Raw genomic sequence first — 12074 nt, 5'->3', positions numbered from 1 at the left:
CTCCTCTGTTCCTATCTGGTTGATTTCCTCTGCTCAAAATGGTACCTGGAGGGTGGCATCTTACTCTTTAACTTCTGCGGCTATCCTTGCCCAGGGTATGTTCTTGGATGTCAGAATTGCAAAATATGGAGCTGCAAGAGCAGTGCTGCGTGTTTGTAATTGTCACAGTGTTTCAAATCAAGCTGCTTTACTCTCGGCTTTTCTAATTTCGTGTCACACAAGTATGTCCCTGTTTCTTAGCCTCCTTCACAGGACCAACTTGAGCCTTTTCCTGCAGCATCTTTCTCCATAGATCCTAGACTAGGAGTCCAAGGGCCAGCACTGATTCAGACAACAGGATATCCTTCCCATTCCAGGACCACCAGCCCCAAACCCTGACACAGTCTGTTCCTGTGGCCTTACCCAGACACTTCTGAATCTCAGCTCAAGCTGGAGACACTAACCTATCTTAACTTATTCATTTTTAAATAAAAATGGTATCTACGGAGTATAATGCAGTAGTTAGAGTATGGGCTCCTTAGTCACCATTTTAGTGTGTAAAATGAGTGTTTGGGCACCTAAGAATGACATATCTTTTGGAAGAACGGATGGGGATTGGATAGGTTCAAATCCATGTTTCTCATTTACTGCTCTGTAACCTTAGTGTCACTTATCAGAAAGGTACATCCCAGTTTCTTCACCTGTAAAATGCTGATAATATTTTAAGGGGCTATTATAAAGATTCATTAAGATTAAGCATGTAGGGCTTCCCTGGTGGCGCAGTGGTTGAGAGTCCGCCTGCCGATGCAGGGGACATGGGTTCGTGCCCCGGTCTGGGAAGATCCCACATGTTGCGGAGCGGCTGGGCCCGCGAGCCATGGCCGCTGAGCCTGCGTGTCCGGAGCCTGTGCTCCACAACGGGAGAGGCCACAACAGTGAGAGGCCCGCATACCGCAAAAAAAAAATTTCTGACGCATCATAGTGCTCAGTGAATTTTAACTTCCTTATGTCTTGCTTTTATTATGCGGCGATGTTTTGTGAGCATTTTCCTGTGTTGTTAGTCTTTAAAAAATGATTTTTTTTCATGGCAGGGTATTCCATGGTATAGCTATATAATGCTAGCTTTTTAGAGTTGATAGGATTTTGATGATTAATCAAAGAAATCTGAAAGTTGAAGGTAGAGCTATTAAAATTGTTATTTTTATATGTTATTATAATTCCTGGTGAAAGAACAGTGAACCAGCACTTTCCCCTTATGTTTTTTTTGTTTCCATGAGGTTTAGTGATGTAGTGATGGCTAAAACCTTGTAGCTCTATTTTTATCTGCAGTATTATCATCCAGGCTTTTCTAGAGAGATCAAAATTCTGTTATGTAGGGATAAAGGGGACCCTAACAGTGTCAGAGATAAAGAAAGCCTTTTTCTAACCATTTTTCTTTGCCAATTTCAACGTTTTACTTTTAGTTTATAGGAATGTTTTTTCCAATATTTAAAGTTTGTTTTCATTATCAGAAAATTTATATTTATTTTAAACAGTAAAAAGAATTGTAATAAAATTTTACAGTGTGCAAAAATATTTCTTGTTTTTTATTTCATTTTGATCCTTCTTATAATCCTTTGAGATTTACAGATAAAAAAATTGAAATTGGCCAACATCTAGGAAGGCATGATCCCAGACTTTAACTTGAATCCAGGTTTTCGGATTCCTAGTTCTGTCCTGTTAGGGAAATAGCATGGTTAGTGGAAAGAAAATTAGTTTTACAATCAGTAGGATATGAAGTAGTTTCCCTACTTAGTAAATATGTTACCCTGGCAAGTTGATTCTTCGAAACTGTAAAGTAAGACAATGCCTATCTTATGGAGTTAGTTTTGATGTTAAACTAACAAATTTCAAGTTATGGAATATTTTAGTATTTCTCTTTTTAGTATAATTTACACTACATGGTACTATCTCAAAAAGATTAGCAAAGATGTGTTATTCCTTGAATTATTAATAAAATGTCACGTTTAATAAATTTTGTGTCTTGAAGGTGTCTCATTTATAGACTATTAAGGCTGAATTTTTTAGTTTAAAAAGCATAAAGGTTCATATTTCATGTGGCAGCTTCCTGAACAAGTATCTTTTTTAAAAAGTAACAGCTTTATTAAGATATAATTCACATTCCTGTTTCAAGTGTACAGCTCAGTGGTTTTGAATGTGTTCACAGAACTGTGTAAATCATCACCCCAAACAATTTTAGAACATTTTTATCACTCCAGAAAGGAACCCTGTATCCATCGGCAGTCACTTCCAATTTCCTACCAATCCCCTTCCCCTAGCCCTATGCATGTCAGTCTTTTTTCTGTCTTTATGGATTGGCTTATTCTGGACATTTCGTATACATTGAATTGTATAGTATGTGATCCTTTGTGCCTAGCTTCTTTCACTTAGCATGTTTTCAAGGTTCATCCATGTTGTAGCATGTATCATTACTTCATTTTACTGTCCAGATCATATTTTGTTGTATGAATATAACACATTTTGTTTATCCATTCATCCATTGATGGACATTTGAGTTGTTTCTGCTACTTGGCTGATACGAATGAACATTTGTGGGTTTTGTGTAGGTGTCCTTTTTGTGTGGGGGGTGCATATACCTTGGAGTGGAATTGCTGGATCATATAGTATCTATGTTTAAACTTTTGGGGAACTACCAGACTATTTTCTAAAGTGGCTGCACTATTACATTTCCACCAGCAGTGTAAGAGTGTTCCAGTTTCACCACATCCTTGCTAATACTTGTTGATATCTGTCTTTTTCAGTATAGCCATCATAGTAAGCGTGGAGAGATATTTCATTGAGCTTTTGATTTGCATTTCTCTGATGGCTAGTGATGTTGAGCATGTTTTCACGTGTTCATTAACCATTTGTAAGTTTTCCTTGGAGAAATGTTTATTCAGATCCTTTGCCCATTATTTAATTGGGTTGTCTTTTTTAAAAAATTGAGTTGTAGGAATTCTTTATATATTCTAGATACAAGTGCCTTCTCAGTTAAATGATTTGCAAATATTTTCCAGCAGTCACTCCAGTCTAGTTATATCAAGGTAGAGTGTAGTATGATCCTGAGAAGGAAAATCAATACTTGGATAATTTAAATAATTAATTTGATACGTCAAAAATTGGCTGTAGAAAAAGACATTTGCAAGTATTCCTTATATTGAAAGTTTCATAAACTCTTGAAAAGCTGGGTCTCTCTTTGCTTTAATTCATGTACAGGCGTACCTTGTTTTATTGGAGTTCGCTTTGATTTGCAGATATTGCAGTTTTTTTTACAAATTGAAGGTTTGTGGCAACCCTGCATCAAACAAGTCCATCAGTACCATTTTTCTTTCTTTATTTTTTTTTAAGAAGATGTTGGGGGTAGGAGTTTATTAATTAATTAATTTATTTTTGCTGTGTTGGGTCTTCGTTTCTGTGCGAGGGCTTTCTCTAGTTGCGGCAAGCGGAGGCCACTCTTCATCGCAGTGCGTGGGCCTCTCACTATTCGTGGCCTCTCTTGTTGTGGAGCACGGGCTCCAGACGCACAGGCTCAGTTAGTTGTGGCTCACGGGCCTAGTTGCTCCGTGGCATGTGGGATCCTCTCAGACCAGGGCTCGAGCCCATGTCCCCTGCATTAGCAGGCAGATTCTCAACCACTGCACCACCAGGGAAGCCCCAGTGCCAATTTTCTAACAGCATTTGCTCATGCTTCATGATTCTGTCACATTTTGGTAATTCTTGCAGTGTTTCAAACCTTTTCATTATTATATTTGTTATGGTGATCTATGATCAGTGACCTTTGATGTTACTATTGTAATTATTTTAAGTCACCACAAACTGCACCCGTATAAGATGGCAAACTTAAGAAAATGCTCTGTGTTCTGACTGCTCCACTGACTGACCTTTTCCCATCTCTCTCCCTCTTCTTGGTCCTCCCTATTCCCTGAGACACAATAATATTGAAATTAGGCCAGTTAATAACCCTACAGTGGTCTCTTAAGTGTTCAAGTAAAGGAAGCGTCATGTGTCTCACTTTAAATCAAAAGCTAGAAATTATTAAACTTAATGAGGAAGGCATGTCGAAAGCTGAGATAGGCTGAAAGCTAGGCCTCTTGTGCCAAACACTTAGCCCAGTTGTGAATATAAAGGAAGGGTTTTTGAGGGAAATTAAAGTGCTACTTCAGTGAACACATGAATGATAAGAAAGCTAAACAGCTTTATTGCTGATATGGAGAAAGTTTTAGTGGTCTGGAGAGAAGATCAAACCAGCCACAACATTCCCTTAAACCAAAGCCTAATCCAGAGCACGGCCCTAATTCTCTTCAATTCCCTGAAGGCTGAGAGAGGTGAGGAAGCTGCCCAAGAAAAGTTTGAGGCTAGCAGATATTGGTTCATGAGGTTTAAGGAAAGAAACCATCTTCATCACATAAAAGTACAAGGTTAAGCAGCAAGTACTGATGTAGAAGCTGCAAAAAGTTATCCAGAAGATCTAGCTAAGATCATTAATGAAGGTGGCTACACTTAACAGATTTTCAGTGTAGACAACGCAGTGTTATATTTATAAGGAAGAAGATGCAGTCTAGAACTTTTATACCTAGAGAGGTCAGTGGCTTCAAAGCTTCAAGTGACAGGCTGACTCTATTAGGGGCTAATGCAGCTGGTGACTTTAAGTTGAAGCCGATGCTCATTGACCATTATGAAAACCCTAGGACCCTTAAGAATTATGCTAAAATCTACTCTGCCAGTGTTCTATAAATGGAATAACAAAACCTGGATGACAGCATGGTTTACTGAATATTTTAAGCCCACTGTTGAGACCTACTGCTCAGAAAAAGATTCCTTTCAAAATATTACTGATCATTGGCAATGCATTTGGTTGCCTAAGAGCTCTGTCAGAGATATATAACAAAATTGAATGTTTTCATGCCTGCTGATATAACATCCTTTCTGCAGCCCATGGATCAAGGAGTAATTTTGATTTTGATCTTCAAGACTTATTTAAGAAATATATTTCATAAGGCTGTAGCTGCTGAAGATAGTGATTCCTCTGATGGATCTGGGCAAAGTAAATTGAAAACCTTTTGGAAGGAATCCACCATTCTACATGCCAGTAAGAACATTTGTGATTCATGGGAAGAAGTCAAAATATCAACATTAACAAGAGTTTGGAGGATGATTCCAGCCTCATGGATGACTTTGAGGGGTTTAAGTCTTCAGTGGATGTAGTCACTACAGCTGTGGTAGAAATAGCAAGATAACTAGAATTAGAAGTTGAGCCTACAGATGTGACTGAATTGCTGGAATCTAACAACAAAAACTGAAGCACTGTAGCTTCCTATGAATGAGCAAAGAAAGTGGTTTCTTGAGACGGAATCTACTCCTGGTGAAGATGCTGTGAAGAGTATTGAAATGACAACAAAGGATTTAGAATATTATATATTACATAAACTTAATTGATAAAGCAGCAACAGGGTTTGAGAGAATTGATTTTAATTTTGAAAGAAGTTCTACAGGCTTCCCTGGTGGCAGAGTGGTTGGGAGTCCGCCTGCCGATGCAGGGGACGCGGGTTCGTGCCCCGGTCCGAGAGGATCCCGCATGCTGCGGAGCGGCTGGGCCCGTGAGCCATGGCCGCTGGGCCTGCGCGTCCGGAGCCTGTGCTCCGCAACAGGGGAGGCCGCGGCAGTGAGAGGTCCGCGTACCGAAAAAAAAAAAAGTTCTACTGCCGGTAAAATGCTATCAAACAGCATTGCATGCTACAGAGAAATCCTTCATGAAAGGAAGACTCAGTGTGGAACACTTCATTCTTGTCTTTTTTTTTTTAACATCTTTATTGGAGTATAATTGCTTTACAATGTTGGGTTAGTTTCTGCTGTATAACAAAGTGAATCAGCTGTACATATATGTGTATCCCCATATCCCCTCCCTCTTGCTCTCCCTCCCACCCTGCCAATCCCACCGCTCTAGGTGGTCACAAAGCACGGAGCTGGTCTCCCTGTGCTATGCGTCTGCTTCCCACTAGCTATCTATTTTACATTTGGTAGTGTATGTATGTCAGTGCTACTCTCTCACTTCATCCCAGCTTCCCCTTCCCCCACCCAGTGCCCTCAAGGCTGTTCTCTACATCTGCGTCTTTATTCCTGCCCTGCCATTAGATTGATCAGTAGCACTTTCTGAAATTCCATACATATGCGTTAGCATGCAGTATTTGTTTTTCTCTTTCTGACTTCATTCTGTGACAGATTCTAGGTCCATCCACCTCACTACAAATAACTCAATTTCATTTCATTTTATGGCTAAGTAATATTCCATTGTATATATGTGCCATGTCTTCTTTATCCAGTCATCTATTGATGGACACTTACGTTGCTTCCATGTCCTGGCTATTGTAAGTAGAGCTGCAGTGAACATTGTGGTACATGACTCTTTTTGAATTATGGTTTCTCAGGGTATATGCCCAGTAGTGGGATTGCTGGGTCATATGGTAGTTCTATTTTCAGTTTCTTCGGGAACCTCCATACTGTTCTCCATAGTGGCTGTATCAATTTACATTCCCACCAACAGTGCAAGAGGGTTCCCTTTTCTCCACACCTTCTCCAGCATTTATTGTTTGTAGATTTTTTAATGATGCCCATTCTTACTGGCATGAGGTGATACCTCATTGTAGTTTTGATTTGCATTTCTCTGATGATTAGTGATGTTGAGCATCCTTTCATGTGTTTGATGGCAATCTGTATATCTTTGGAGAAATGTCTGTTTAGGTCTTCTGCCCATTTTTGGATGGGATTGTTTGTTTTGTCGATATTGAGCTGCATGAGCGGCTTGTGTATTTTGGAGATTAACCCTTTGTCAGTTGCTTTGTTTGCAAATATTTTCTCTGATTCTGAGGGTTGTCTTTTCATCTTGTTTATGGTTTCCTTTGCTGTGCAAAAGCTTTAAAGTTTCATTAGGTCCCATTTATTTATTTTTGTTTTTATTTCCATTTCTCTAGGAGATGGGTCAAAAGGATCTTGCTGTGATTTATGTCATAGAATGTTCTGCCTATGTTTTCCTCTAAGAGTTTTATAGTGTCTGGCCTTACATTTAGGTCTTTCATCCATTTTGAATTTATTTTTGTGTATGCTGTTAGGGAGTCTTCTAATTTCATTCTTTTACATACAGGTGTCCAGTTTCCCAGTACCACTTATTGAAGAGATTGTCTTTTCTCCATTGTATATTCTTGCCTTCTTTATCAAAGATAAGGTGACCATATGTGTGTGGGTTTATTTCTGGGCTTTCTATCCTGTTGATCTATGTTTCTGTTTTTGTGCCAGTACTGTACTGTCTTGATTGCTGTAGCTTTGTAGTATAGTCTGAAGTCAGGGAGCCTGATTCCTCCAACTCTGTTTTTCTTTCTCAAGATTGCTTTGGCTGTTCGGGGTCTTTTGTGTTTCCATACAAATTGTGAAATTTTTTGTTCTAGTTCTGTGAAAAATGCTGTTGGTAGTTTGATAGGGATTGCATTGAATCTGTAGATTGCTTTGGGTGGTATAGTCATTTTCACAATGTAGATTCTTCCAATCCAAGAACATGGTATATCTCTCCATCTGTTTGTATCATCTTTAATTTCTTTCATCAGTGTCTTATAGTTTTCTGCATACAGGTCTTTTGTCTCCTTAGGTAGGTTTATTCGTAGGTATTTTATTCTTTTTGTTGCAGTGGTAAATGGGAGTGTTTCCTTAATTTCTCTTTCAGATTTTCCATCATTAGTGTATAGGAATACAAGAGATTTCTGTGCATTAATTTTGTATCCTGCTGCTTGACCAAATTTATTGATTAGCTCTAGCAGTTTTCTGGTTGCATCTTTAGGATTCTTTATGCATAGTATCATGTCGTCTGCAAACAGTGACAGTTTTACTTCTTTTCTGATTTGGATTCCTTTTATTTTTTTTTCTTCCCTGATTGCTGTGGCTAAAACTTCAAAAATTATGTTGAATAATAGTGGTGAGAGTGGGCAACCTTGTCTTGTTCCTTATCTTAGTGGAAACGGTTTCAGTTTTTCACCCTTGAGAACGATGTTGGCTGTGGGCTTGTCATATATGGCCTTTATTATGTTGAGGTAAGTTCCCTCTATGCCTACTTTCTGGAGAGTTTTTCTCGTAAATTGGTGTTGAATTTTTTCGAAAGCTTTTTCTGCATCTATTGAGATGACCATATAGTTTTTCTCCTTCAATTTGTTAATATGGTGTATCACATTGATTGATTTGCGTATATTGAAGAATCCTTGCATTCCTGGGGTAAACCCCACTTGATCATGGTGTATGATCCTTTTAATGTGCTGTTGGGCTCTGTTTGCTAGTATTTTGTTGAGGATTTTGGCATCGATGTTCATCAGTGATATTGGCCTGTAGTTTTCTTTTTTTGTGACGTGTTTGTCTGGGTTTGGTATTAGGGTGATGGTGGCCTTGCAGAATGAGTTTGGGAGTGTTCCTCCCTCTGCTATATTTTGGAAGAGTTTGAGAAAGATAGGTGTTAGCTCTTCTCTAAATGTTTGATAGAATTTGCCTGTGAAGCCATCTGGTCCTGGGCTTTTGTTTGTTGGAAGATTTTTAATCACAGTCTCAGTTTTCAGTGCTTGTGATTGTTCTGTTTATATTTCCTGTTTCTTCCTGATTGATTCTCGGAAGGTTGTGCTTTTCTAAGAATTTGTCCATTTCTTCCAGGTTGTCCGTTTTATTGGCATAGAGTTGCTTGTAGTAATCTCTCATGATCCTTTGTATTTCTGCAGTGTCAGTTGTTACTTCTTTTTCATTTATAATTCTGTTGATTTGAGTCTTCCCCTTTTTTTCTTGATGAGTCTGGTTTCTCAATTTTGTTTATCTTCTCAAAGAACCAGCTTTTAGTTTTATTGATCTTTGCTATTGTTTCCTTCATCTCTTTTTCATTTATTTCTGATCTGGTTTTTATGGTTTCTTTCCTTCTGCTTTCTTTTTTGTTCTTCTTTCTCTAATTGCTTTAGCTGTAATGTTAGGTTGTTTATTTGAGATTTTTCTTGTTTCTTGAGGTAAGATTGTATTGCTATAAACTTCCCTCTTAGAACTGCTTTTGCTGCATCCCATAGGTGTTGGGTCATCGTGTTTTCAGTTTCATTTGTTTCTAGGTATTTTTTGATTTCCTCAGTGATCTCTTGGTTATTTAGTAGTGTATTGCTTAGCCTCCATGTGTTTGTATTTTTTACAGATTTTTTTTCCTGAAATTGATATTTAGTCTCACAGCTCTGTGGTCGGAAAAGATACCTGACACGATTTCAGTTTTCTTACATGTAGCAAGACTTGATTTGTGACCCAAGATGTGATCTGTCCTGGAGAATGTTCCATGACCACTTGAGAAGTGTATTCTGTTGTTTTTGGATAGAATGTCCTATAAATATCAATTAAGTCCATCTTATTTAATGTGTCATTTAACGCTTGTGTTTCCTTATTTATTTTGATTTTGGATGATCTGTCGTTTGGTGAAAGTGGGGTGTTAAAGTCCTCTACTATTATTGTGTTACTGTCAATTTCCCCTTTTATGGCTGTTAGCATTTGCCATATGTATTGAGGTGCTCCTCTGTTGAGTGCATATTTACAATTGTTATATCTTCTTCTTGGATCGATCTCTTGATCATTATGTAGTGTCCTTTTTCTCTTATAATCATCTTTATTTTAAAGTCTGTTTTGTCTGATATGAGAATTACTACTCAAGCTTTCTTTTGATTTCCATTTTTTCAGTCTATATATGTCCCTACGTCTGTAGTGGGTCTCTTGTAGACAGCATATGTATGGATCTTGTTTTTGTATCCATTCAACCAGTCTGTGTCTTTTGGTTGGAGAATTTAATCCCTTTACATTTAAGGTAATAATTGATATGTATGTTCCTATTACCACTTTCTTAATTGTTTTGAGTTTGTTATTGTAGGTCTTTTTCTTCTCTTATGTTTCCTGCCTAGAGAAGTTCCATTAGCATTTATTATAAAACTGGTTTGGTGGTGCTAAAGGCTCTTAGCCTTTGCTTGTCTGTAAAGGTTTAATTTCTCTGTTGAATCTGAATGAGATCCTTGCTGGGTAGAGCAATCTTGGTTGTAGGTTTTTCCCTTTCATCACTTGAAATATGTCCTGCCACTCCTTTCTGGCTTGCAGAGTTTGTGCTGAAAGATCAGCTCTTAACCTTACGGGGATTCCCTTGTATGGTATTTGTTGCTTTTCTGTTGCTGCTTTTAATATTTTTTCTTCGTATTTAATTTTTGATAGTTTGAGTAATATGTGTCTTTGCATGTTTCTCCTTGGATTTGTCCTGTATGGGACTCTCTGTGCTTCCTGGACTTTAGTTTGACTGTTTTCTTTCCTGTATTAAGCAAGTTTTCAACTGTCATCTCTTCAAATATTTTCTCAGTCCCTTTCTTTTTCTCTTCTTCTTCTGGAACCCCTATAATTTGAATGTTGATGCGTTTACTGTTGTCCTAGAGGTCTCTGAGACTGTGCTCAGTTCTTTTCATTCTTTTTTTTACTCTGCTCTGCAGTAGGTATTTCCAATATTTTATCTTCCTGGTCACTTATCCATTCTTCTGCCTCAGTTATTCTCCTATTGATTCCTTCTAGAGGATTTTTAATTTCATTTATTGTGTGGTTCATCATTGTTTGTTTGCTCTTTTGTTCTTCTAGGTTCTTGTTAAACGTTTCTTGTATGTTCTCCATTCTATTTCCAAGATTTTGGATCATCTTTACTATCATTACGTGAATTCTTTTTCAGGTCGACTGCCTATTTCCTCTTCATTTGTGAGGTCTGGTGGGTTTTTACCTTGCTCCTTCATCTGCTGCATATTTCTCTGTTTTCTCATTTTGCTTATCTTACTGTGTTTGGAGTCTCCTTTTCACAGGCTGCAGGTTCGTAGTTCCTGTTGTTTTTGGTGTCTGTCCCCAGTGGCTAAGGTTGGTTCAGTGGGTTTTGTAGGCTTCCTGGTGGATGGGACTAATGCCTGTGTTCTGGTGGATGAGGCTGGATGTTGTCTGTCTGGTGGGCAGGACCACGTCCACTGGTGTGTTTTGGGATGTCTGTGAACTTATTATGATTTTAGGCAGCCTCTTTGCTAATGGTTTGGGTTGTGTTCCTGTCTTGCTAGTTGTTTGGCTTGGGGTGTCCAGCACTGGACTTCTCTGGTCTTTGAGTGGAGCTGGGTCTTAGTGTTGAGACAGAGATCTCTGGGAGAGCTCTCGCCGATTGATATTACGTGGGGTCAGGAGGTCCCTGGTGGACCAATGTCCTGAACTTGGCTCTCCCACCTCAGAGGCTCAGGCCTGAGTCGCGGCTGGAGCACCAAGATCCTGTCAGCCACATGGCTCAGAAGAAAAGGGAGAAAAAAATAAAATAAAATAAAGTTATTGAAATAAAAAATAAGTAAATATTATTAAAATTTAAAAAGTAATTTTAAAATAAGAGAGCTGCCAAACGAATAAACAAGTCCACCAGTGATAATAAGCACTAAAAACTATACTAAGATAAGCATAAAAATCAGAAACTAGTCTGTCACATACAGCAAACCCCAAGTCTACAGTTGCTCCTAAAGTCCACGGCCTCAATTTTGGGAAGATTCCTTGTCTATTCAGGTATTCCGCAGATGCAGGGTACCTCAGGTTGTTTGTGGAGATTTAATCCACTGATCCTGAGGCTGCTGGGAGAGATTTCCCTTTCTCTTCTTTCTTTGCACAGCTCCTGGGGTTCAGCTTTGAATTTGGCCCGACTCTGTGTGTAGGTTGCCCTCTAGTGTCTGTTCTTTGCCCAGACAGGAGGGGGTTAAAGGAGCGGCTGATTAGGGGGCTCTGGCTCACTCAGGTTGGGAGGAGGGAGGGCTACGGTAGTTATAATTGGAATGTGGGGCAAGCCAGCATGATGTTGCACCAGCCTGAGGCGCGCCATGCATTCTCCCGGGGAAGTTGTCCCTGGATCACGGGACCCTGGCAGTTGTGGGCTGCACAGGCTCCCAGGAGGGGAGGTGTGGATAGTGACCTGTGCTTGCACACAGGCTTTTTGGTGGCTGCAGCAGCAGCCTTAGCGTTTCATGCCT

The 12074-nt window shown here is 39.1% G+C and overlaps 1 protein-coding gene across 3 annotated transcripts in view; it reads left to right on the top strand.

Annotated features, from left to right (window-relative positions):
- Nucleotides 1-12074, top strand: part of RNF145 (ring finger protein 145) — a 65964-nt gene that overhangs the window by 16617 nt on the left and 37273 nt on the right. The window lies entirely within an intron of this gene.

This window comes from Stenella coeruleoalba (assembly GCF_951394435.1).
Source record: "Stenella coeruleoalba genome assembly, chromosome: 3".
NCBI lineage: Eukaryota > Metazoa > Chordata > Mammalia > Artiodactyla > Delphinidae > Stenella > Stenella coeruleoalba.
Note: the sequence above shows the minus strand (reverse complement) of the source record. Positions and strands in the feature narration are given on the sequence as shown.